This window comes from Orbicella franksi, chromosome 2 (genome assembly GCF_964199315.1).
Source record: "Orbicella franksi chromosome 2, jaOrbFran1.1, whole genome shotgun sequence".
NCBI classification, from domain to species: Eukaryota; Metazoa; Cnidaria; class Anthozoa; order Scleractinia; family Merulinidae; genus Orbicella; species Orbicella franksi.
Window position 1 is genome coordinate 22533862 of NC_138146.1, and position 26560 is coordinate 22560421.

The 26560-nt window shown below is 38.9% G+C and overlaps 1 long non-coding RNA gene across 5 annotated transcripts; it reads left to right on the top strand.

The window, feature by feature from the left end:
- The first annotated feature begins 740 nt into the window (after positions 1 to 740).
- On the top strand, positions 741 to 26560 carry LOC145478704 (uncharacterized). 5 transcript variants are annotated; one of them, XR_014048315.1, is made up of 7 exons: positions 12374 to 12423; positions 12524 to 12710; positions 13392 to 13528; positions 15061 to 15199; positions 15285 to 15381; positions 15467 to 15584; positions 19559 to 26560. It is a non-coding gene; the product is annotated as an uncharacterized LOC145478704 (long non-coding RNA). The 5 variants fall into 5 exon arrangements; XR_014048314.1 differs by lacking the exons at positions 12374 to 12423; positions 12524 to 12710 and adding an exon at positions 741 to 1023; XR_014048316.1 differs by lacking the exon at positions 12524 to 12710.

Below are 26560 nucleotides of genomic sequence, written 5' to 3' on the forward strand. Positions count from 1 at the left end.
GTCAGTGAAACCAAACCTTTGCACCTCTTTAACTTCTTTACCCTCCCGTCGAAAAAAACAAATTCTTTACTCAAGACATGGTCTTCAGTTCTGTCCGTGCTCGGTGCGAATTTTACTCTAAACTTACTGGTCATAAAAACAAGTAACGGCTTATCAGGATTACCACGCCGGTCATTTAATTTATAACATAACATGGGTCACGAGAGTCGGCCAAAGGAACAGGTGTTTTAAAAAATAAATGTTACTGAAGATAGGTCTACCATTATCTTTTATTGGTCTATCAAAACGTTTATTTCAGGTTTTTTGCTTATGTTTATATTTTGCGTGACCCGTGCCGCTTATCCGTAACCCGCGCTATATACCCGCAACCCACGCTGTTTACCCGCGACCCGCGCTGACTAGACACACCTTCACCAAATTGGCATAATTTGTAAGACCTTGTAACTATTTCAAACAGGCCAACCCGAAACTAGACTATACGACATGATTGACGGTCGTTGTATACTCGGAGCCATAATCGCGAGATTGGCTCGACAGGGTACCCCCCTCCCACCCCACTACCGCCACCGTTGGAAAAAAAGGGAAAAAAAAAAATCCATTTATTGCATTTAAACCTGGAAAGACGGAAACAAGAGAAATAAATCAACGCGGCGTAACGGAACGCGAGATGGTAACGTAATCCCGCGTAAGTTCCCGCGTAAAACCGTCTTTCCCGCGAAAAGTTTTCGTGACGTCACTTATTTTCCCGTGACGCGAAAGACACTGGTAACGATAAAGAATCCAAACATGACGACGTGAGCTCGCAGTTTTCAGAGGATTATAAACTTATTTTGGTACCAATACCACGATTAATATGGCATCTATGGCATCAGTTTCCATTTGAAGCATTTTCCTCGTTTGGCTGGATTTGGGCGCAAGGAAAATGGCTGTGACGGCTACAGAACACTGAAATGAAGCCTACCTCTCAGTGTGCTACTAACAGACAACAGCCTGGCAAATTATTCCACAACACTGTTACTTAAGGTAAGGTTAAAATCAAAAGCTGCTGTTTACGAAAATCACTTTTTGTACTGGTATTTTTCCATTGCTATTGCCCAAGTAAGCATTGAAGTTGGTTGAATTTTATTGCGTCGAGCTTTTATGATTTATACAGCGGTAAATTCAAATTCTCAGTACTGTACATCTCGCACGTGCCCCCCGTTGTTTTGAGCAAAAAGTATCCGAGACTGGCCTTTGTTTGAGGTCATAAGCTTTCAAAACGAAATCCCAACCTCTTAGAAATCCTCTTAGACAATACTTAAGGTGCTAGAAGTTGCAAAAAAGATAAAAGGTGCCTTTGTATTTTTTTAAGACACGGAGAATTTCAATCTAATTTGCATAGTTTTTTAATTTTCACGTAGTAGCTTTGACCTTTTGTAAAACTCTTGACCTCCTTTATAAATTTGAAATCCACTGTGAATATAAGCTATTTTGAATCGTACTTTAAGGTGCCTTAAGGTGCCTTTGTATTTTTTTAAGACATGGAGAATTTCAATCCAATTTGCATATTTTTTTAATTTGCACGTGGTAGCTTTGAACTTTTGTGAAACTCTTGTATTCCTTTATAAATTTGAAATATACTGTGAATGTAAGCTATTTTGAATTGTACTTTTTTCTGTGTTCTGTGCACATATCCCTTTGTGCAAAATGAGAATTTTTTTGGTTAGGGTGTTTCGATCGGATTTTTGAGTAACGATACTGTTCAACTTTGAGCGACTAATGCACCACTGTTATCAATCCAACAGAAAATCAAACGTTACTGGTGTGCTAGAGAAAGATGAAAGTAACAAATGGGGTATATTTCACTCAATAAATTTGTTTTAGATTTGGTCCTCAATGAGATTAATCCATATTCAACGTAATCCTAGAGTTTCAAATTAATTAAAACATTTTCAGCGTCAACTCAGGAAAATGTTGTTCTGATTTTCACTAATGTTGCTTGTTGCTTTCATTATAATTTCTTTTGTCTCGAATCACCTACCATGCTATCGTACAATTCTGTATGCAGTGAAACCTGTATTAAGGTAATAAGCAGACACCCTTGGGACCCTCATTAGTGTCCGCTTAATACATGGTGTCCACTGAAAACAGGTTTTATTATGTTGTGCAATAATAATTTATTATTATATGGCTTTGGCTTGTGGCTGATATAATGCGCACTCTGATTGGCTAAGAGTGAGATTTGAGCAGTCATTATGCAGCTGTAATGCGCATGGGCTGATTACGGATTATGCAAATTAGGAAGAGCCCGGCTCTGAAAATTCATGTGCATTGAAATGATGAAAGCCGATTAAAAACAGTAAGAGAAAGTAAATTTGATTCTGAGTAGCTAAAAGTTTAGAGATTTTTCCTTAATAAAATTTATATAAAAGTTGTTTTTGACTTACCAGCTGGTAACCTTGGCTGGCACAAGTGAAAAACAATCAAAGTTTGCCAAGTCTTAAGTACGCTCAAAGCTAAAATGGCTAGGTGAAAAACACCATCAGCAGATCTGTCATGCATCCTGAGCAGAACACCGTGAAGAAACTTATAAGTTATCAACTTAGTCACAGCAATTAACGAAATATTGAACTCCGTCACAGTTCTCATGAAATAGATTCGCTAACCAGTTAACACAAGCAAGTGTAAATCAGCTTCCAGGATCATAAGATGTAAACAATTGGGTGGTTTCTGTTGGTAGCAGTGTTTTAGATAACTGCAGGAATTTTTAGACGTTCTCAATGCTTGAAAAGTTCATCCATAAATCCCAGAATGAAGAAGGTGAAGATATGTTGTCGAAAGCGAATGCGAAGATCGAGTTATTCTGAGCAGTGCATTCTGAAGACTCTCTAAAGCATTAGTATTTTCTTTCACCGAAAGACTGTTTGTTTGGACTATTTTGAAGCACTTTCTGTCTTCTCTATATGTGTTGATACTTTGCTACAAAAGTCGGAAAAACTCCCCCATCAAGTTGTGGCACCATGATACTAAAATACCTTTTTGAGGCTGTAACAATCATTCTTCCTGTAAAGAGATCTGTTTTTAACAGAATACGTAATACAGTGGTGAAGTTCACTGACTGTCTAGTTTTGTCTTGGGTTTGAGACGATGAATGAATCCGCAAACATATGCATCACCGGATGTAAATTGATGACTTCCGCTCGAATAATCTTTTTCTTTTCTTTAATTCATGAGCCATATAATAAACAACTTAATAACCTCGACTGTTTGGTTGTTATGGGAAAATCTCAAACCGCGGCCTACTGTATTGACCTCGCTATTGCTTGGTCAATACAGCAAGGCCTCAGTTTGAGATTTTCCTGTACCGACCTCACTCTCAGTTATTAAGTAGTTATTATTAACCGTTTTGTAACACAATGTAAAACAGTGTAAGATCGAAGACTAGCTAAGACTGCTCATAGTACAATGTGCAGTTAGTCAATGCATCAATCTGGAATAATGGCTTAGCTTTAAAACAACATTGCTGAACAGTGACGGCCTTACCAACAGTGTCTACAGGAAACCAACACATACTGATCAGTACCTAGAGTATGATTCACACCACCCTCAGTCAGTAAAGTGTGGTATTGTGAAGTGTCTGTACGACTGGCTAAACATCTCGTGAGCAAACCATCAGTAATCGCTGGAGAGAAGAAACATCTGTCATCTGTACTTTTTTCTAACGAATATCCCTCCTCGTTTGTACAGAAGATCACAAAGGCATGAACAACCCCAAGAGGAGAGCCCGTCGTGGAATTTAAATCCACTGCCGTTTTACCTTATGTCCAAGGAGTTTCGGGGTCTCTCTGCCGCTGCCTAGAACGACAAGGCATTCACACCATCTTCAAGTCCCACATGACACGTCGGTCACACTTAGTGTGACCAAAGGACACTGTCAACCCGGCTAAACAAGATGATGTTGTCTACAGGATTCCCTGTGAGTGCGGCAAAGTCTACATTGGGGAAATAGGGAGATCTATGCAGGAGAGGATCAAAGAACACGACAGGGATATACGACTCGCCCGTACCCAGACCTCCGCCGTTTCTGAACACACCCATGAGACCCGCCACTATCCTATCTGGAATGAGGTCAAGTTAATTGATCGAGATCCTCACTGGTACACACGTAGGGTCAAGGAAGCTATTCACATAAGACTTCACCCTAATAACATCAACAGGGATAGTGGAATTGAAATTCCTGAAGCATGGATGCCCACGATCAAAAAACACAACAACAGGAGAACAGTACAACAGTGGACCACTGAAGGAACAGCTACTCGTCGGAGCAATGGAACAATAGGAGGATCGAAATGCACCAATCACAGCCGACCTTTGTGATATAAATGATACCGTGCAATCAGTCGACCTTATCGCCTGAAGAAGACTAGCAGTAAGCAGTCAAAACATTGTGATCTACATCTCAAGTGACTACATTGTGAGACAAATGATAATACACTTTATTATTGCATCTACCACGATGAATAACAACAACCTTTTCCTCGCAATGTTAAGGAGTCTCAGCGAAGCCTTTAGAGGTAAAAATCCCTTGAAGTGTGCAGTTACTGTAGGTTTTGTGCAACCAAATGGCTTAATATTAGTGTCTGCGTCCGCTTAACAGAGGTGCCCACTGAATGCAGGTCTATTCTACAGTAAATGTGGGAAGAAATGTTGGGAGGGTGTCCGCTTAATACAGGGTACACTTAATACTGGTTTCACTGTATTATGAATTGATAAAATGTACGATTGCTTTCCAGTGATTTTCCCAAAGCATGCTAAAATATCTTGAGTTGACATTGAAAATTATCAGCCTTAAAATGTTTCAATTAATTTGCAATGCCAGGATTACGTTGAATATGGGTTAACCTCATTGAGGGCCAAGTCTAAAAAAAATAATCGAGTGTTTTTTAATTGCCTTCCAATTTTAGGGATGTAATTTTAGGGACAATTTTTGATAAAAGGCATACCCCACACCAGATGATATCCAAGCCAATGTTTCTGGAAGTCAAACATAGCGATTTCTCTGAGATTTTCACTCCAGGAAATTAGATGTTATAAGATTCATTTAAGGTTACTTCCCACCTTCAGAGGCCAAAAAAATCGTTTTTTCTTTTATTTGACAAAATTTAAGTTCGTCATTTTATCTAGTGTTTCCAAAAGAGAAACATTAAAAATCTCAAAAAGCGGCCGAGTTATTTAGAAAAAATGTATTTTCAAATAAAGTTAATAAGCTAGGAAGGTGTCACAATCTTGTCAACGGGCGAGAACCCTGGGGAAATTTTCGTGGCAAACGCTCATCGCTCATATTTCATGTCATTTGCATATTTTTATTTACATCACGCACTTGACAAAAATTCCCACGTGGAAGCTCTTTACGCTAACTCCTATGGAAAAATCAAAAGCAGAAAAAAGGCCTTGGGTAAAGAAAACGAAAAAACCTGGCTCAAAGAAGAAAGAAAAACCTCCATATTATCAAGGAAAGAAAAAAAAAACCTTGCTGAAAGCGACAAAGGCCCTTGGTTTGGCCAAACGCCTTCGACAATCTCGGCGTCTGCAGAAGATCCAGAGCGTTCGAACATCCTTGGAGCAAGTAGCTTAAAAATCAAAGTTAATGTCAGTGCAGGCTGCGAACAAGATTCTTCGTCAGAATCTGGCGGAAGTGATAAAGAAAATGAAGCCTACCCAAGGGAACTCATTTCAGCAATAAGGGTATTTCTTAAGCTGTCCGTCGATTCCTTAACGTCTTGTTTTTCAGCGGCACATTTTCCGCCTTTAACCTTTTTAACGCAGGTTTTGCCTTTGCCTTTGCCTTTGGCGTCTTTGCCCATTATATTACATCACCGTCCTAAATTGAACTCCACTGAGTGAGATAAAAAAAACATGTTGCAATGCAATGCTTTTCCCGGGAAATCTTGATCTATTGTCATAGGCACTAGGAGGTCCTGTTGTTCCATTGGTTTGCGGTTTTATTAGGCGTGATAATCTCCGGGCGTGGCGCAAGTTGCTTACGAACCTTTACAAGCTAAAATCTCGCATTTGATTTTTGGAGGAATACATCCACTTTGAGCGAATTTATAGGGTATGCAGATTTGACGGATTTTCTTGAAATTTTGCCAGAACATTCCAGAGATAATGACAAACCAAAGTGTGTCGGGAAATTTTGATATTTAACACATTTTTCCCATGGCGTTCATTTACGCAACAAGTCTCGCATATTTTTAGCTACTCCAACTTTAGAAGTGGATATCTAGACAACCAATCAGAATATCGAAAAAGCCCGACACACTTTCGTTGATTGATGCCTTGTGAATAAGACTGTGCAGCCATTTTGCTCGCACTGCGGAATCCGATACCCGATAAATTCAATAGAAGAAGCCATGGTCGTTTCAGGCCTTACCGCCTCCTGACATTTCCTAAAAGAAAACATGCTGAAATTGTATTTTTTTCGTAAAGTACATTTATTAAGGTTTCTTATGATATATAGTTTGTTGGGGTTTTATTGAAACTGGCGCGTGTACGATTTTTTTCCCGAAGGGCACCTGCGAAGGTGGGAAGTAACCTTAAGACCAGAATACCATTTAGTCAAGTCTTGTGGAAATAGTTTGCAATAACATTTAAGTTATCAGTAACAGGAAAATTTGCCATTTTGCATAATATTATCTCCTCAGAGCTTTATTATCTACCTCTCTGCACGCACTGCAGGCCTATGATGCTCTCTCATCATAGGCCTGCCGTGCGTGCAGAGAGCTAGATAATAAAGCTCTGAGGAGATATGAAAGGCCGCGTGCAAGAACGTCCCCTAGATTTTTTGGCCATTTTGAAAGTGTTCAAAAATAGCTGAATTTTGGCATGTAGGCTTCGTTGTACCTGAGAAACATTGCTCTGAATTTTTTTTGGCTGGGGCGCTCTTCGTTCTCGAGAAATAACGTATGCAAAAAGCTCAGTTTTCCAAGCGGTATCTTTTGGAGATCTTTTGTTGAACAAAAAACAAAGAAACCTTACTATTTTGTTGAACAGCAAACAGGCAGACTGTTTATAGTGTATTCCACTGAATCTTAGCTGTCTTAAAGTCAAAGGAAAATAGTATATAGAGCGGAAATCTGGGAACAGATTGTTTACATCGGTTATTGTGACGTAAACACAACACGTGAATCGATCGAGCGGCAAACGAAATACCATCAAACGAAAAAGAGATGTGCCGCATTAGAGCTCTGTCAACTAATATCTTAAGCATAGTGTTAAAGTGTGCCTGCCTGGTGGTTGAGAGGTATCATAAAGCCTCAATAAACCCGTAAGTCATCAGCACGTTTTAAAGAATCAAAATGTGTTCTGAAACTTCAAAGGTAGCTGATATACCGTAATCATGTTATCGGCGTTCGAAGTCAGATCAAGCCAGGCAGCAAAGTCCAAGAGCAGTTCTTGCCCAAGAAAAATACCCTCTCGTGAGTTGTGGCCCATTTGCCAAGCGTTGCTAGTGTCAAAGTTTGGAAAGCGAGAACTGGTTTTTGACTTATAAAATTTGTCTTGTATCGACCGCCATGTTTTCCTGCGCGCGAGGTGTAAAGACCCTTCCCGGCATGCATTGCGATCACGTTCTGCTCGTGTTTCTCGAACTGGTAACTAGATTGTTTCGGCTTTTTTCATTTAAAGGTAATAATGGCCAACAAGTAGCGATTGATTGTAACGTAGATCTGTGATCCAGGTTGCGTTGATTTTATTTCATATCGGCATGATTTGTAGTGTTTTGAACTTCTGGGATCAGCGGACATGCAGATGTATGGAGACCCGTACGTTGCGCAGAAGGGTTAATTTGTTAATCTGTTAGGCGGTGCGTGACATAAAGCTACGATCGCGTTTGTCGAAAAATATGTATTTATCTCAGGATTTTTAGCCATTTAAGGCGTTGCTGTATTTGGAAAAGTGCTTATTTGATGTTTATTTGTTCAGTGCAGATAATCATTGTCCCAGATAACCAAAGTAAGTTCCAGATGTTAACAGTATTTTCCGGCCACCATATTTTACCTATTTAAACCTGAAATCAACATTTTTGAGCTTATACGTTGCGTGAAATTAACATTTTGCTGTTTTCTAAGTGAAATCAACATCCTTTCCGTCATGCGTTACGTGAAATCAACATTTTTACGTATTAAGACCTGAAATTAACAATTTTTAGCTTATAAGTTGCATGAAATTAACATTTTGCTGTTTTCTAAGTGAAATCAACATCCTTGCTGTCACGCGTTAACGTGAAATCAGCATTTTTACCTATTTAGACCTGAGATCAACAATTTTTAGCTTATAAGTTGCATGAAATTAACATTTTGCTGTTTTCTAAGTGAAATCAACATCCTTGCCGTCACGTGTTAACGTGAAATCAGTGTTTTTACCTATTTAGACCTGAAATCAGCAAATTTGAGCTTATACGTTGCGTGAAATTAACATTTTGCTGTTTTCTAAGTGAAATCAACATCCTTGCCGTCACGCGTTAACGTAAAATCAGCATTTTTACCTATTTAGACCTGAAATTAACATTTTTGAGCTTATAGGTTGCGTGAAATTAACATTTTGCTGTTTTCTAAGTGAAATCAACATCTTTGCCGTCATGCATTAACGTGAAATCAGCATTTTTACCTATTTGGACCTGAAATCAACATTTTTGAGCTTATATGTTGCGTGAAATTAACATTTTGCTGTTTTCTAAGTGAAATCAACATCCTTGCCGTCACGCGTTAACGTGAAATCAGCATTTTTACCTATTTAGGCCTGAAATAAACATTTTTGAGTTTATACGCTGTGTAAAATTAACATTTTGCTTTTTTCTAAGTGAAATCAACATCCCTACCGTCACGGGTTAACATGAAATCAACATCTAAACCTTTTTTGACCTAAAATCAACATTTTTGAGCTTTTACGTTGCATAAAATTGACATTTTGCTGCTTTCTAAGAGAAATCAACATCCTTGCCGTCGCGCGTTAACATGAGTCAACATTTTAAGCACTTTTGACCTGAAATCAACAAATTTGAGCTTATATAAGCTGCGTGCAATTGACATTTTGTTGGTTTCTAAGTAAAATCAAAGTCCTTGCGGTCGCGGCAGGCCGATTCTTTGTTATAATAAACCGAGGCGAGACTTCCACTTATAACAAAGGCTTGGCTTGGCTATTATAACAAAGGATCGGCTCTGTTTATCATAACAAAGGCCCGGCTTCGTTTATTTGAAGGACTTGGCGGGAAAAGGGCGTCAGGTATTTTAATCAAAGGTGAACTTTGTCGAAAACGCTCCAAATTTCGCATGCAGTTTCGTGCAGGTATGTTAAGCAATGTCCCGTAGTTTTCGCGCTAAAGTTTGCTTCGTTCTCGAGATATTGCGTATGCAACAAACCACTCGCTTTTTCCAACCTGTGTGCCTTTTTTGCATACGTTATTTCTCGAGAACGAAAGGCAACCCAGCGAAAAAAACTTCAGAGCAATGTTTTCTCAGGTGAAACGAAGCCCACATGCCAAAATTCAGCTAGTTTTAAGCACTTTAAAAAATGGCCGAAAAATCTAGGGGACGTTCTTGCACGCGGCCTTTCAATTGTACTTTTTTAAGCAGTTGGAAAGATCTTAAGGTAATCTTTAAGATAAAAAAAAACTCCACGAAAAGATATTATATCCGCAGCTAGTTATTGCACAAGAAAGATTTTTTGCATATTAATTACTTAATTGAGAGTTGACAAGTTCTGTCAAATGAATTAATTATCGAGGCAAGAAGTCACATGACATCAAGATCATGCTGAGTTGACACACGCTTCGTGTGCCATAATCAGTCTTTGGAGAAGAAAAAGTGATCTTTCCCGTTTTCAGCGGCTAAAGAAAGGCCAAAGTAGGCGAAAAACTCTTTCAACAAAGAGTGGGCTGCTAAATTAGTGGAAAGCGACAAAGGGTCGTTTTACAACCTAGAAAAATTGCTGGATTAACTCGACAACGATGACGATCACGAAGCCAGCAAGCAAGCCGAAATGAGCGCAAGCAAGCAAGCATTTTGTAGGGGACCTTCAATGGGCCCTCGGCATCTTAACTGACATGGTCATAATTTTGAAGATTAGTCAACCGATTTGTAAAATTTCGAATGCTGATACAGTAAATCAAAAGATAATTTCACGTTTACTAACCTTGGAATTCTGACTTCACACATGAAAAAGCGGGTTTATTCATAGACTACGAGTAGTATTTTGACACCTTGAAACTTCACTCATAATTTTCTTGAAAATGCTCTTATAGATTTTTTTTAAATTTTGCCATCGTTAAGACAACTATGTTAAGTCCAAGATCCCAATGTCATATTTTCAAAATTATCCCTGATGGCAAGTTATTTGGTCTTATTTAAAATGGACTATGGCATCATTTCTTTGCTATGGTAACTCAGATCCTGGTGAAATGTACCCCATTTGAAACTTTGACATCTTTCCCTAGCACACCAGTAATGTTTGATTTTCTCTTGGATTGATAATATTGGTGCTCTAGTCGCTCAAATTGAATGGTATCATTACTCAAAAATCTGAGCGAGCCACCTGAAAGGGTTTACTTTGTGGGTAGTGGGTTTTGTACGGAGAAATTAAGGTTGCTGACTTGTGCCATCAGTTAGAACTGCAAATCAAGCAAACAAATTTTAGGAACATATTGGATAGGAATGGTGACTGGTCTGTCCTGTAAAACACTTGTGCGACAAGATACAAGCACCAGGGGTGGTGAATGGCTAAATTATCTAAGACTTTGTGGGAATGGGAGAATAGCATTTTTCTTTACCTACAAGGGCTCCAAGACAATGAACAAATCAGAACTCTGAGACCTCTTAGCCATGCAAAAAGGTTGAGACTCCGAGACAGTTTTGTGGAAAATATATAGAGGATATTACATGGTGGCGAGAAGATATGAATTTTATGTTCGAATGGCAAGAACAATATCTCACTCGTTCGCTTCGCTCACTCGTGAGATATTGTTCTTGCCACGAGAACGTAAAATTCATATCTTGGAGCCAACATGTAATGTTCTTTTTATTATATGGAGACTAAATATTGAAACCAATTCAACAAAAGCAAAAGGCGCGAATCGTGACGTCATTGAACGATACGACACTCACAAAGGTGACATACAGAAAATACGCCACTCGGGTCCTGGATGAAGTGGCGTATGGAATCTACGAGTGGTTTAGTTCCCAGTAAAACACTCTTCTCCATATATTAAATGGGGTTATGAGACGCACATACACTGTAGTTGCTTAAAAAATGTTAGTACTGTAATTGTAAAAGGGACAGGGAAGTGAAATGATTGTTTTGAATTTCAAACTGACAATACTATACTTTGAGGTCATAAATTTCTATCAACTGGACAGTATATTTTTGGGTCTGTTGATTAATCCAAGAGATTTTTTGTTCTATTTTCTATTTTCTATACTTAGAATTCTACTTGTACACTTATGCATATGCTGCAATCTGATTGGCTGAGGTATCATACTATGAGCCATTAGTGTGCAAAGGCTTAAGGCTGTCTACAAATTGACAAAGTCTCCCATGCATATCTTTCTGAAATTTTGGGGGAACACTCAAAAAAAAAGATAATGAAGTCAAAATTGTTGAGGAGGTGAACAGGAAATTGTTGAAAAGGTTACAAGTACTTGACCGCAGGTGCCCAGTTGAAAGTATAATGGACCATTTTGATAAAGTCACAGTTGAAAGCAAATGCTTTTTCCCTGGTGGACAATTTTTTAAAAAATTTGACAAGTTCATATGAAACGTCGTATTTTACTAAATTTGGCACGAGTAAGAGTGATTGTTGGTGAGAACCAAAGAAAATTACAAAAATGTGACCACAAGGACCAAGAAGCTGGTGGTGTTTGGAATCGTTTGATAATTTGACAAAAGAGACTTCAGACACAGCTTTCATGTGTTACAATATTATTTCATTTTAATTTGTGTTATCATCTTGTGAATCATCTTTTATGAACATTGAAGAAACTTGCACAAACATACAGTCAAACCTCTCTAATATGGACACCGAAGAGACAGAGGGAAGTGTCCGTATCAGAGAGGTGTCTGTATTGGAGAGGTCACTATCATGACATTACTTTAAGTCTCCACTGACAGTTTAGAGTGTTTGCATTTGTAAATGTATGTTTTGAAAACTAACATTTTGACATGTTCTGGTATTGGTTAACACTGAATGATAAAGTGTCAATGTTTGTAACCACCGATAGGAAATGGTACCACAAGTAAGTGGTACCACAAATTATTGACGCCTGGTCCCAGGGGTGTGTTTTTATCTTTAAAAATGCTTATTTTAACATACATGTGAATACATAACACTATCAAAAATATCTATAAAACAAACGAAGCAGAAACAGATGCTAAAGACGCGCTAAAAATGAGGTTTGTATACACCGTTCGTTGGTCGTTGATTGACTGGCTGTTGACGAAAATTTATTTTTGGTAGTTGGGACGAACTTTAATGACTGTTGCTGTTATGTAGAGGTGGTCATTGTAGAGAGGGTAGAATAAGAGTGAATGTATGGACTATCCACCGGGATAACAACGTTGCAGTGGCCGTTGTAGAGAGGTAGCTGTTAGTGGAAATTGGACTGTATTAGCATACACAATGATAGACATGCTATGTTGGAAGACCCGCTAATTTGCAGTCATGACTAATGGATGACAAAGTAGGTAGTCTGGTTGTATTTTTTGTTTGCTTTCTTTTTTTTTAATGCACAAATTAATTTAGAACTAGCTCTGAATCAAATTTTCCTTTGACGTGTAAACAACCAGACAAAATGTATGGTCACTCCAATGATTGAACTGGACAAAATCAATTTTTGACTGGACATTGTCTGTTGACCAGCTGTTATTTCAAGCCCTGTTCTAGAATAACCATGAAATACTGGTGGGAGCAACACTCTCAGAGTCTTTCAGTATAATGTTATATCCCCAAAGGACATCAACGAGAAAGTTTATATTATGGTCTGCTGAACATGAAATGTTTGATGTCCAATCATGCCACATTTGACACCAAATTAGAGCATGTTTTGGCATCATGTATTCAAGCTTAGATGCAAGCAATGGTATTACAATGTAAAAGGTTGAGGAAACCTACAGACAAAGTGGGTGGTTTCACATCAAAGTTTTGGATATTTTACAAACTCATTTTGTTGAGACTATTGTTTTTAAGAGTGTACATGTTGACTATAGAAAATGTGGTGAATTTAGTAGTGAATTAGAGGAACATGTGGTGTGAAGTCATGGGTGATTAGGAGAGGGAAGTACTATTTTTAACGATAATTGCTTGACTTCAGATGCCAAATGAATACATGATTGTACAATTTTATTTTTTATTCTTCTGTCAGGCCACTGGATTGATGTGGATGCTAAAGACTGAAATGGTGGTGAGACAGAGCAAAAAAAAAAAAAAGGGCACTGATGTAGCGGTAAATGGCAACAGTTGCAACTGGAAGAAACTAAATCTGTCACCTTGGCTAACCAGGTAAATACTATTAATACTGGAAAATGCTAGGAATTTGATTATCACATCTGAAGCCAGATTTTTTAAAACACTGGGTCTTGGGTTCAAATCTCAAATTTTCAAACAAGGTGGGGTATCGGAGAGTGATTTAAATATGGGTACAGTTGCTACTGGAAGAAGCAAATCTGGTCACAGTGAATGACCAGGTAAATACAGTACAGTGCTTAAATATGACATTCCAAACTTGTCAGCTTTTCAGGAAAAAGGACATTGAGGTATTGGAGGTGGAATTAGGGGAAGAGATGTTTTGCAGGTGTAAACAGGGAAGGGGTTACAGGGACAGGTCAGGGAAGGTAAAAATGGTGAGGAACAGTGGGAAGGAATGCCTGCTATAAGAACTAGGCTCTTCACTTAAAGCCTACCATATTCCATGTAATTTGATTTTATAGACTGTCAGCGACTGTCAATACTACAGATGTTCTCCAATTAGAAAAAACTGGCAATGTAAATTCCTGTAGGAAAGCCTAAATTTGCTTATGCTGACAAGATTTAAATCTCTCAAAGCACTTGCTAATATGTCTTTGTTTTCAGCTGTGATGGTTATTTTTTGATGAGATAATATGCAACAAACAATTAACACTACTCAATTAAAACTACTCTGAAGCCAGATCTTTAAAACACTGGGTCTTGGGTTCAGAAAAAAAAAACTACTCGGTCAGCTTGTTAAACGTTTGTGCCTATCAGCAGTGGCTATTAAAACTACACTGAATTTAAACTACTCAGTTTAAACTACCCTGAAGTGAGATCTTTATAACACTGGGTCTTGGGTTCAGGAAAAAAAAATACTCAGTGTGTATCAGCCTATCAGAATTTTGTGCCCACCAGCAGTAGCAGAAGTGTCAGAAAAAAGAGGGTTCTTATATCAGGCATTCCTCTTCTCTCCCACTCCCCCAGTCCTCTCCCTCCCTGTCTTCCCCACTTTACACTTCCCTGCTATGAAGGCTGGCAAAGGTAACAAAAGATTATAATGCAGAGATTGCATTCAAAGTTGGAATTATCAATCAGGCTAGAAAGTAGTTTGTAACATCAGGAGCTGATTGTTGAAAAGCCAATTATAGACAGAAACCTTTTTTGTTCTTCAGGTTCACCTTTGGCAAAGTTCCTTGTTCTAAAATTCTGTTAGTTGTATTATATTTTATATACACAGAACTTTACAGTGCTACATGTACGTGCCTTACCACTGCCACCTACAAAATTTAGTTTTTGACATCTGTTTGACAACTTCTGATGGCTTCCATTTCAAATGGCCAATCAAACTGGGACAACTTGCCACTGGTTTCAGATGTTTGCAGCTTGAGACTTTTGAAATTCCCACGAGAGTGAATGGTTAATTTGACAATTTAACATCACTGCCCTCAACAGCTCCCATGTTTTGATTGGCTGGTTAAAAATACAGCAATTAATATGAAAAAGTTGTCATGAAGATGTCAAAATCAAGTAATCACTGTACAAGGTCATAATCCAGAATCATTTCTGAATGTTTCATTTCATAGTCAACAGTAAATGGACAGTAGATATATCTGGAAAGACAGTGGACAAACCTGGATGGACAGTGGGCAAACCTGGATGGACAGTGGACAAACCTGGATGGACAGTGGGCAAACCCAAAGCATTCAAACCTTGACCAACCAGGTAAATATGTGTAAATGTACACAGTTACTGTGGATCATGTGCCAGGTCATAATCAAGAATCTTTTCTGAATGTCTCATTTCATAGTCAGCAATGGATGGACAGTAGACATATCTGGAAAGACAGTGGACAAACCTGGATGGACGGTGGGCAAACCCAAAACATTCAAACCTTGACCAACCAGGTAAATACATGTAAATGTACACAGTTACTGTGGATCATGTGTCAGGTCATAATCAAGAATCTTTTCTGAATGTGTCATTTCATAGTCAACAATGGATGGACAGTAGACATATCTGGAAAGACAGTGGACAAACCTGGATTGACAGTGGGCAAACCTGGATGGACAATGGGCAGGCCTGAAACATTCAAACCTTGGCCAATCAGGTAAATACGTGTAAATGTACACAGTTACTTTGGATCACATGTCAGGTCATAGTCAAGAATCTTTTCTGAAAGTCTCATTACATACGAATCAACAATGGATGGACAGTATACTACAGTCTGACAAGTTTGGGCAGACAGTAGACAAACCTGGATAGGAAATGGTTGTGTTGAACTAAGCCATGTACAGTCTGACCAAGGTCGTCATGAAAACTAGGTACACATTAATTAGTGAATGAAATAGAATATTAAGTAATTTATATTTTTGCGGGGTGTATTGGGTGCCTGTGTGTGGTAGTACCTGTACAGGGGGGCGGTCACACTCTTCCTAGGGTGGCTGATGTGCACTGGTCCATATGCGACACCAGGTTCTGACATATGGCTCCCAGGCACACCCCAGGCAACAGGCACACCACCGGCAATGGTGTTGACCCACTGGCTGAACTACATCAGGGTAGCCAGCTCAGCTCAACAGGAAATTGGCTAGTGATAGGAAAGGGCAGACGGGGCTCTATAGCTGTGGGAAGCAACCCATCTAGGAGGTGGAAAACTCCAAGCCAAAACCCAGGGGGTAGTACCTGTCAGCTTAACAAGGCAACTACCTAGGGGAAGGAGAATCCCGATAACACACCAACCATCTCCACTGGAGTTGGTCGTAGGGCTAATCACCCTACACAACCTGATTATCAAAACCAGAGACTAATTGAGGACAAACTATACTGGATCAAGCACAACGACTTGCCAAACTCCAGGTGACAACTTTATCACTTGGGACAATGGCAGAATGACGGACACGGGTGAAATCTACAAAGAAGCTTGTGGACGAAGAGGGTCGTTGGCTAATCTCAAAATTATACTTAGGATCGGATGCCGGAATGTGAGCACCATGTATAGCATTGGCAAAACAGCTCAAGTAAGATCAGAGATGCTACTACATAGGATCAGTATCCTGGGAACTAGCGAGTGTAGGTGGGCTGGGTGTGGCAGACTCAGAACTCAGACTGGAGAGACCATCCTCTACTCAGGTAGGGAAGATGATGTTTACCAAAGTGGGGTAGCAATCGTGATGACCAGGCATGCCAGAGGATGTCTGGAGAGTTGGACACCTGTCAGCAGCCGTATCATTACGGCCAGATTCTACTCTTAATACATAAAGACAACTATAGTACAAGTGTATGCTCCAACCAACGATGTGGAAGACAAGGTAAAGGAGACCTTTTACGATCAATTGCAGAAGGCGCTGGATGCGGTTCCCAGACACAACATGCTCTTGGTAATGGGAGACTGGAACAATAAGGTGGGAGAGTCAGCAGGGTGAGAGCGGCATCGTAGGGAAACATGGTTTAAATTGTGAGAGAATCGACAATGGCTACCGCTTTGTGTATCTAACAACTGCCCCATAACATCAACCATGTTTCCTCATAAGGATGTGCACAAGTATACATGGACCTCCCCAGACAGTCGCCATGAGAACCAGATCGAGCATGTGGCAGTCAGGTCCTGGTTTAAGAGGTCAGTCCGAAACACAAGAGCACACAGAGGAGCTAATGTGGGGAGCGACCACAACCTTGTCATAACTAAAGCCAAACTCAAGTTGAACAGCACAAGCAAGAAACAGGTGAGGACTGCAAGGCACAAGGAGCGTAAACTGAGAATACCTGAGGGAAGACAGCAGTTCCAGCTTGAACTGAGGAATAGATTCAGCATCCCCCAGGTGCTAGACCAGAATGATATGGATGCAGATGACCACCAGAACAGTGAGCAGCCTGTCCCAACCAACAACATAGAGCAAAGGTGTTAGAAGATCAAGACCGCCTACACTGAAATGGCACTGAATGTACTGGGGTGCAGGAAGGAGAGTAAGAGCTGGAACAGCACAGACAGTTGGAGAAAGATTGAGGAGAGGAGGAAACTAAAGAAGAAGATAGATGGTGCAAGATCAGAAAGGCTGAAGAACAAAACCAGAAATGAGTACAGAGAAAAAGACAAGGAGGTGAAGAAGACTCTTAGGAAGGACAAGATATACGAGATAAACAGTGTCGCACGTGAAGCTGAAGATCCTGCACAGCAGGATCAAATGAAGGGAGTAAATGAAGCAACTAGGAGGTTATGCAATGAAGGGCCAAGGAAGGTAGGAATGGGGAAGAGCAATGAAGGAAGGCTATTGACCAAAGAAGGCAAAGTCAAAGCCAGATGGCAAAAGCACTTCATGGAGGTTCTAAACAGGCCAGTTCCTGAGGTTGCTGCTGAGGTGGACAAGACAAATGTGGTGAATGACAGCATTGACATAGGCGAGATAACAAGGAAGGAGATTAAGAGTGCACTGGGGGACATAAAAAGTGGTAAGGCACAAGGTATAGATAGCATTACAGCAGACCTTCTAAAGGCTGACACTGACACCACAGCAAATATCCTGCATGGGCTATTCAACACAATTTGGGAGGAAGAAAGTGTCCCTAGGGACTGGTCCAGAGGGCTTATCATCAAACTGCCCAAGAAAGGGGATTTCACAAGTTGTGGGAACTGGAGAGGTATCACCCTCATGTCCATTGTAGCTAAGGTGGCTGGAAGAGTTCTGATTAAGAGGATTGTTGCTGGGACAGATGCTACAAGCTGGCTTTAGAAAGGGAAGGAGCACAAAAGAACAGATCTTTGTACTCAGGAATATCGTCGACCAGATAGTTGAATGGAACTTTAGCCTGTACCTATGCTTTGTGGACTACGAGAAGGCCTTTGACAGCATAAACAGAGGCATTCTCTGGACGATCATGAGATGCTATGGAATACCACCAAAGATTGTGAGAATGGTGCAAGTCATGTACAAAAACTGCTCAAGTGCAGTGGTGAATGGCGATGGAAGAACAGACTGGTTTCAGGTGAAGTCGGATGTTAAGCAGGGATACAACATGTCAGGGTTTCTGTTTCTCTTGGTGGTTGACTGGTCGATGAGGACAGTTGAACATGCAGTAACCAGCATCAGGTGGAAGATAACAACTACATTAGAGGACTTAGACTTTGCAGAGGACTTGGCACTTATCTCAAGTACATTCACACACATCCAGCCAAAGATTGACTGCCTGAATAGAAAAGGGAAGGGAACGGGCCTGAAAATCAGCACCAAGAAAACCAAACGCATGAGGATCAACACAAAGAACAACTATGCAGTTGTAGTAGGTGGACAGGAAATAGAGGATGTGGACAGCTTTGACTATCTAGGAGCAAGAGTGACCAAGCATGGAGGGGCTGAGGACAACGTCCAGAGCCATTTAGGAAAAGTTACAGCAGCATTTAACAAACTAGCCAAGATCTGGAGAAGTGGTCAACTGAGCAAGGACACCAAGATCAGGATCGTCAAGTCCACCATCATAGCAGTGCTAATCTACGGATGCGAGACTTGGAGAATGACCAATAGGGATGAGGTGAAGCCGGACACATTCCTCCACAAGCACCTACAGAGGGTGTTAAAGATATATTGGCCAACGAGGGTTACCAACAAAGAAGTGAGGCAAAGAGCTAGGACTTGCACCATCTGTGAGCAGATTAGGAGATGGAGGTGGCGCTGGATAGGGCATGTATTGCATAATATGGACCACCTACAGAACCCATGCATTGCCCTAGCCTGGGCATCAGAGGGTAAGAGGAGTAGCGGCCAGCCAAGGGAGACATGGAGGTGAACTGTACAGGGAAAGAGGCAGAAGGTGGGTTTTGCCACTTGGAATGAGGCTGTTGCCGCTGTGAGGGACAGAGCAGATTGGGGGAGACAAGTCAATTGCCCTATTCTCTCAGAGGAGAGCCAGGACTAATGATGAATTTATATTTTAAATAATTTATATTTTAAATAATGATGAGTAATCCCAATGTCACTGTTAAACAAAATGAGAGTTAAAACCAAAAAACTGGTAAAAATGTTTGTTGTCTAAAGCTTTAGATTAGATCCCACAATACTGTAACTTATTAGTTTGCTTGTTTTGTCACAGGATGCTAGACAGCAGAGATCGTCACAAGACAGCATGGACTTGGAGAGACAGGAAAATGGCAACACACCTAGAGACACAAATTAAAGAGGATGCTTAAAGATTGGCTACCAAGACAAGACAACAAGATGGTTTATTATTAGTAGTTTTTCTGTTTAATTGAGTTTTTATTTGGCCCAGCCCGGGAGGCCTTTGAACGTGGGGTGCAGCTGGCCCGGGGTTTTCCTCCTAGGGGCAAGTGGACGTACGGGGAGGTTTTTCACCCAGCTGTTGTTCCACAACCCCTGTTCAGGTTAGTTGATTGTTTCTTTAGCTCGATAGTCTTCAACTAGATTATCATAATAGACTCATGGCCAACACCTTGCTTTGGTTTGGAATAAGACAACCTGATTGACGCTTACTTCACTACATTACTTACTGAAACACACAACTCTTAACCGATACCAACAACTTCTTGCCCTTCAGCCAACAAGTGACTTTTTCATGACCTCAACAAACCAATCAACAGCACTAACTTCACACAGAACCAACACAAACTTGGCTTTAGAACAATAGATGGATTGAAACTGAGAACATCTGACACCAAGACCTTTCATGGCCTCAACAAACCAAACAACAAACTATAACTTCAAACAGGACCAACACAAACTTAACCTAACAATAGATGGACTAAAACTAGACAACATCTGACACTGACAACTACTTACACCGTACAGCTGACTTGTACATGTATCTATGATTTCAACAAACAAACCAACAAACTTGAACTTCAAACAGAACCAACACAAACTTTACTAACTGCAATAGATGGATTGAAACTGAGATCTCAAACCAACAATTACATACACTTTACAGATGATGTATTCATGACCTCAACAAAGCAACCAACAAACTTTTAATTGACTTCTAACAGAACCAACACAAACTTGACTGTCTAACAATAGATGGATCTAAACTACGCAACATATGACGCTGACATCTTTACACCCTACAAGATTCATGACGTATTCTAAACCTCAACAAACCAACTAACAAACATTTAATTAGCTGTAGACAAAATCAACACAAATTTGACAAACGTTATGCAATGAAGATGGATTGAGACTATACATGCATGCAACATCTGACACTTACAACTACTTACACGTGAAAATTGACTTATTGTGACCTCAACAAACCTTAAATGTGCGTCAGAATACTACGGACTAATATTCTGACTTAACCACGATCACCGAAACTTGACAGACTACCGAAACTGCACAAGCCACATACCAATGCAAAGATTAGCATTGAGTCAGATAATTTTATTATTATATGTAGATGTGTGTGCCACCATTTATCAGAAAAGTGCCTTTCCTTGAACCAAAACCACCCTAGCTGTCTCTGCATGAGATTAATTGGGTCATTGATTGAAAGCAGAGATCTCTGTTACTGTATGTAGTTTTCACTCCAGGTTGCTTTATATTAGATAAAATTGATTTGAAATAAATTATTCAAGACGTTGTTTGTTTCATGATGTGGTCCCTTAGGATGTAGATCGCAGCGCTTTTACTCTTACTGCTAGTCCACATAGTCTTCATCCGGCAATGAGGGCTAGCAGGAAGTAGTCAAATACCGCAATTTGCATCCCGAGGGAATACACTGTAGGACAGACAATGACCCACTTTACATTGACCAGCCACCATCTTTTTCATGAGCAATTTTATTAATTTTTTTGGATGCATATTATTGAGAGAACTACAAGCTGTGGCAAAGATCTCTGAATCCAATCAATGAACCAGTTAATTGTGAAACCCATTCCATCTGGCTGATTTAAATCCATTGAACGGTAAATTTTACTCTTGCACTTGTTTGTTCCATTTGAGTTAGGGTTGAAGGTTCTAGCATAAGATTCCCTTGAGCAGTTTTTTTCCCATCCTTTACTGCAATGTATGAAGTACAGTTTCTCTCAGACAAAGTCTCAAGAATATTAAAATTGTTTAGAAAAGTGGACCAAAAGTTGCAAAACAATTTCAAAAATTAATCGTTTAAGAAACAAATCAGTATAGCGCATATCAATCTAAAAGCCATAATATCAGCATAGAAATTCTCTTACCTTGTCTCCACATCTTTCCAATAGTTACTGCTTGATAATTATTTTTTAGAAACAAACTAAGACAAATTTTCTTGTGACACCTTATCATTTGGTCAATTCTCATTATGTCTGGTTCAATCTGTGAGGAGAAACTAATTGCTGATCATTTCTGGGGTTTAAAGGATTAAACAAAGATTTACAAAAACAGATAATGTTCAACTAAATTGCAAGAATCTATTTCTTCAATTCCAAAATTCATACTATGTACAAAACACTAGAACACGTATGACGTACAATAAATTATTTCCTTAGAGGCTTTGCATTGAACAAAATTACACTTAAAGAAAAATATGTAAGTCAAATTTCAAAATTTGCTCATTTATGCTGAACAAAGTCGGGAAAACAAACAGGATTAGCCTGGTTAATGATAACTGCTACATGTAAGCAACGTTTATCTTTTGAGCGCAGACTAAGGTTTCATTCTTAGTGTAACTGAAATTTTGAGGGTCGAGGGCCTAAGCACAGTCAGCACATGCTCAGGACACCCAGTTTTTCTCCATTCTGCTTTTGCCATGAAGTTTGTTTCATTACAAGCTAAGATAAATTACTATCAATGATTGGGAAAACTCTTAGTATTTAGTCAGCAAATTCTTCAGTGCTCAAAGGGAAACTTGCTAAATAATTACTTGTCATTTAAGTGCATTTCATTAGAATCAATATTTAACTAATGAACTCTAACAACAACATCATGCTGCCATGCAAACTTATTACCTACTGTAGCTTTCATAAATCTTAAAATAATGTTTGTTTTTAATATGGTTTGTTAAATTTGTACTTAGTTTTAAGACGTTGACTCGTTGCTTTCGAATAGGCAGGCAGTGATTCAAAAATAATTTCGTTTTTGAATAATTAAATGCCTGGCAACTTGATGGTGGCTGTTTAATTCATAAACAAGGGAAGCATTTAATATTATAAATATAAAAATCTCAAGAAATTCAGAACAAATGTTTTTCATTTTCAATTTATATCAATTTGGATAAGAATTATTTTATCTCCAAAACTTGGCGTGGGTACACAGTTTGCATTTTGCATTACATGTTCAGTTGTCGTAACGACTGGAAGTGGAAATGACATCTATTTACTATGAGGCTACCACAAAATTTAGCAGCTTTGTTATGGCAATGATAGCAATTTTTCCTAGTTTTTCAACACTATAGTTGTACCATTATTATTAATGCTTCCTTTGTTTATATTATGTTAATTCACTCTGTACATATTAAGTAGATCTGCAAGCTCATTAGCCCAAACTGAAATTATACAAGCAAAAAATTAGTACTTACTTCCAAGTGCAACAAAACTTGCAACGACTAGCTAAGAGCGATGACAGTCTTATTGTGTCCACTCCACCATATTTACCTTCTTGACTGAATTTATTACTTTCAAGACTTACCAAAATGTTCATTAATTTACAAAATTAACGTTATATGCCTTAAGCCACAACATATGACACTATTTGATTGCAGAGAAGTTTGAGTGGCAATCGCACTGAAGAACTAACCATTTTTTGTTACTTTGGATTTTTTTTTTAGAATTGGGCTATTTTGGTATTCCAAAGTCTCATTAATTTTTCATTCCATTTCAATTTCTCAATTTTTGATTCAGTTATTCCTGGCTAATGGTAATATTTCATTTTAAGAAAGAGTACATGTAAGGTCAAGAGTCTGCATTTTTAACTTTAGTTATATTGCTTTTTCTTTTGTTTTCCTGTTAATTTGTTTTAATTTACAAACAGCGTCATGATGCTTTCACGTAAGTATATAAACAAACCTTTTTGCCGAGCCTCATAAAAATGATCACAGCGTTAGTAATATTACTTTCATAATGCAGACTGTTGATGAACATTAATTATTGATTTATTGTAATTTTATTTGCACAGATTGTTTGGTTCTTTCTTGGTGTTGCATGCCATCATATTTGGAAGGCTCCTGTAGGCCTCCTTTAAACTTTTTCTTTGATTTATTTCCTCTACAGATTATAGGGATTTTTTTCTACTGTTTTCTTTTTTATTCTTGAAGGCATTTTTTGTGCTTGGCACCTAAACACACACGCTCACAGTCTAGTTTAAGATTTCAATCTTGTTTCTTTTTTTCTGGACATGCATCACCAAGAAACAGCCATTTTTTGTTTATTAGTTTAGTTATAATGCTAATGAGCTTGCATGCATCGACTAATTTAGTTGTTAGGTTCTTTTGTGATCCTAGGACAGAAGGTGGCACACTCATCAAGACCGAAGATTGGTCATATTTAAATCTAGTCAGTCACGTCCCCGCTGGGTTGCGGAAGCTCTGCCTCTAAGAAGGTGTGTTTCTGATGTCCTCTGAAATATTCCAACCGAGAAATCCTGGGAAACTTTATCTGATCCTGTAATTCAAGCCGGGGATAGCTGGGCACTTGGAAGAGTTGGCCGTTTGCTCTCAAGTGGGGTGGACAGTGTGACGGAAGGTGAGAGTTTGCTTTTCATGTCTTGAGGGTTTCACATAATTTGTCACAACACCACATCATCAATTTCGGCCCGGCAAGATGCTTGTCTGAAGTCAATGTATCAGGAAATGTTCCACAAACAAGGACGTAAAACAGGAGTGTTGAATTGTGGAGCTCAAGGAAGGTGCATCTCTAGAGAAAGCATAGACAGGGGAGATCACTGAATTTCATCGGTCTGACCTGATTGGATTTTTACAAATGACATCAAATTGAGCTGAGTTGCTGGGGGTCTCTCTGATTGAGTTGCTACTGGGTCAGGTTTTCTCTTTTTTCTAGGTTCATTAAATAAACTTAAACTTAAAAATACTAAAATAAAATCCTATAGGCCTGATTATAAACAAAACACATCTTTTTGAAAAACAATTCTTATTTAGCATTTTCTTAAATTTCATTCTCCCTGTTAAAGAATTTCAAACAACTAAATTATTTTCGTTCCCTGTTTTCATTTTCATTTAACTTTCATTTAACTAATTTTCCAAAGAATTACTATCATTAGGTTGACACTCCATAAACTTTAGGGAGTCTAAGCACTAGCTTTTGGTACCTGGGTCTCTCGGATTGCCTTGGTAACCAACATGAGTTGTGATTGGGTCAATAGTTGCCTTGATAACCAAGCAATTACAGCTCATGCTAGTTAACAAAGCAATCTGAGAAATCCTTGTGCTGAATGCCTGTGCCTAATCTTCCTAAGTGTCTGGAGTGTTTAATAGTCGTTCTTCTTTGTCAATTGGCTATTTGTCAGAAGCTAAATATGTAATTGGTGTTTGAGAATAATTCTTCGTCGGTAGGCCGGTTAACTGTTAAGTAAATCGGGGACGTAACGTTTAACAGTTAGTTGGTCTGTTGATGAAGGGTAATTCTGAAACATCTTGCATTGATCATTATTTTAAGCATTTTAGTTACCGGTAATTCAATTTCTAATCAACCTAACTAATCAAACAGAAATTCAAAACAATTTATATTATAGATATAAATTAAATCAATAGAGCATTTCTTTATTCAAACTGAAATTTACTTTTTTGTAACGACACTAAAACTTTCATAATTATAAACATTTTGAGGGGGTGATACTTTTTTAGGTAGGCTCAATTTTGTCATGGGTTAAACCTATTCCATTAAAATCCACTAAAATTCAGATTTCCTCGGATTGTCACGCGATTCTCCTCTACAAAGTGAGGATAGACATTGCGTGAGCAGAGAAGTCAGAGATGCGAAGGACGCTGCAGTCTCTCGTAATGGGAATTTTTGATTAACAAACAAAAATATTTTAAACTTCTACAATGGAAATTAACGAGTCAACTTGGATTTTTAAACCATTTCAAGTCGAACTAGGCCAAATTAAAAAAAGACCAAATTTATTAGTCAACAATTTTCTAGTTTCAAATCCTTGCACGAATAATTATTTAATTTAAACACAACATAACTTAAGCACCTACTAACAATGTTAGCAGCGATTCGGCCTAAACTTCAAGCTTGCTTTAGTTTTCAAATAACAACAAGACCCGCTCAGTTTCGTTTGCTAATTGTTCGTGTCAGATCACGGATGTTCTCTGGAGAATCGTCTTTCTAATTATTCATTCATTCGCACGGCAATTTGATTTGCTTATGAATAAACAGCTCTCCAGGGTTACGTCACGTGGTATGAAATACGACAATAAACAAACAAGCTGACTAAGCATAATTAACTAAAACCTTTTCAATATTTTTATTATTAAAACAAAACTTAACTTTTTTGCTATACAAATCGGCCAATTTCTTTCATCCGAATTAAAGAGAGATACCTGACATCGGTAGCTTCACAGATGAGAGACTTTTAGCAGCTTGTGCTCTTTGGTGAAGTTTGTGGAATGACGGTCGGTCGGAGGTTTGGTCGGAGGTCAGACTGGCGGATTTTGTGTTCAAATCTTTCTTTGATTTCAACGGTGATGCACTGAAATTGAGCGCCATACTTAAGCGCTTCGGTTTTTCTTGTCCGGGTTGCGGAAATTTCCAACTTAAATGGGTTTCCATCCAAAATATTCTGGGAGGGCGAGCTTATCAGCAAATTATTTTTTCGGTACATTGACTCGCGGATTAGCATCTTGAATCAATTTTCGAATTTGGCATATTAATTTTTTTAACTTATTAATTCAAAAATTACTCGAGTGTGGCATTGTGACAAATGAAGACAGAGACCCGGGAGGCATGGGGAGCAAACTCACACTTTCCTTTACGCTGTCCACTCCACTTGAGAGCAAACGGTCAACTCTTCCAAGTGTTCATCTATCCCAGGCTTGGATGAGGGAATCAGATAAAACAGACCAGGATTTCAAAGTTGGAATATTAAATGAGGACTAAAGAAACAACACTGACTAACAGGGGCGGAGTGGAAGCAACCCAAAGAGCGGGGA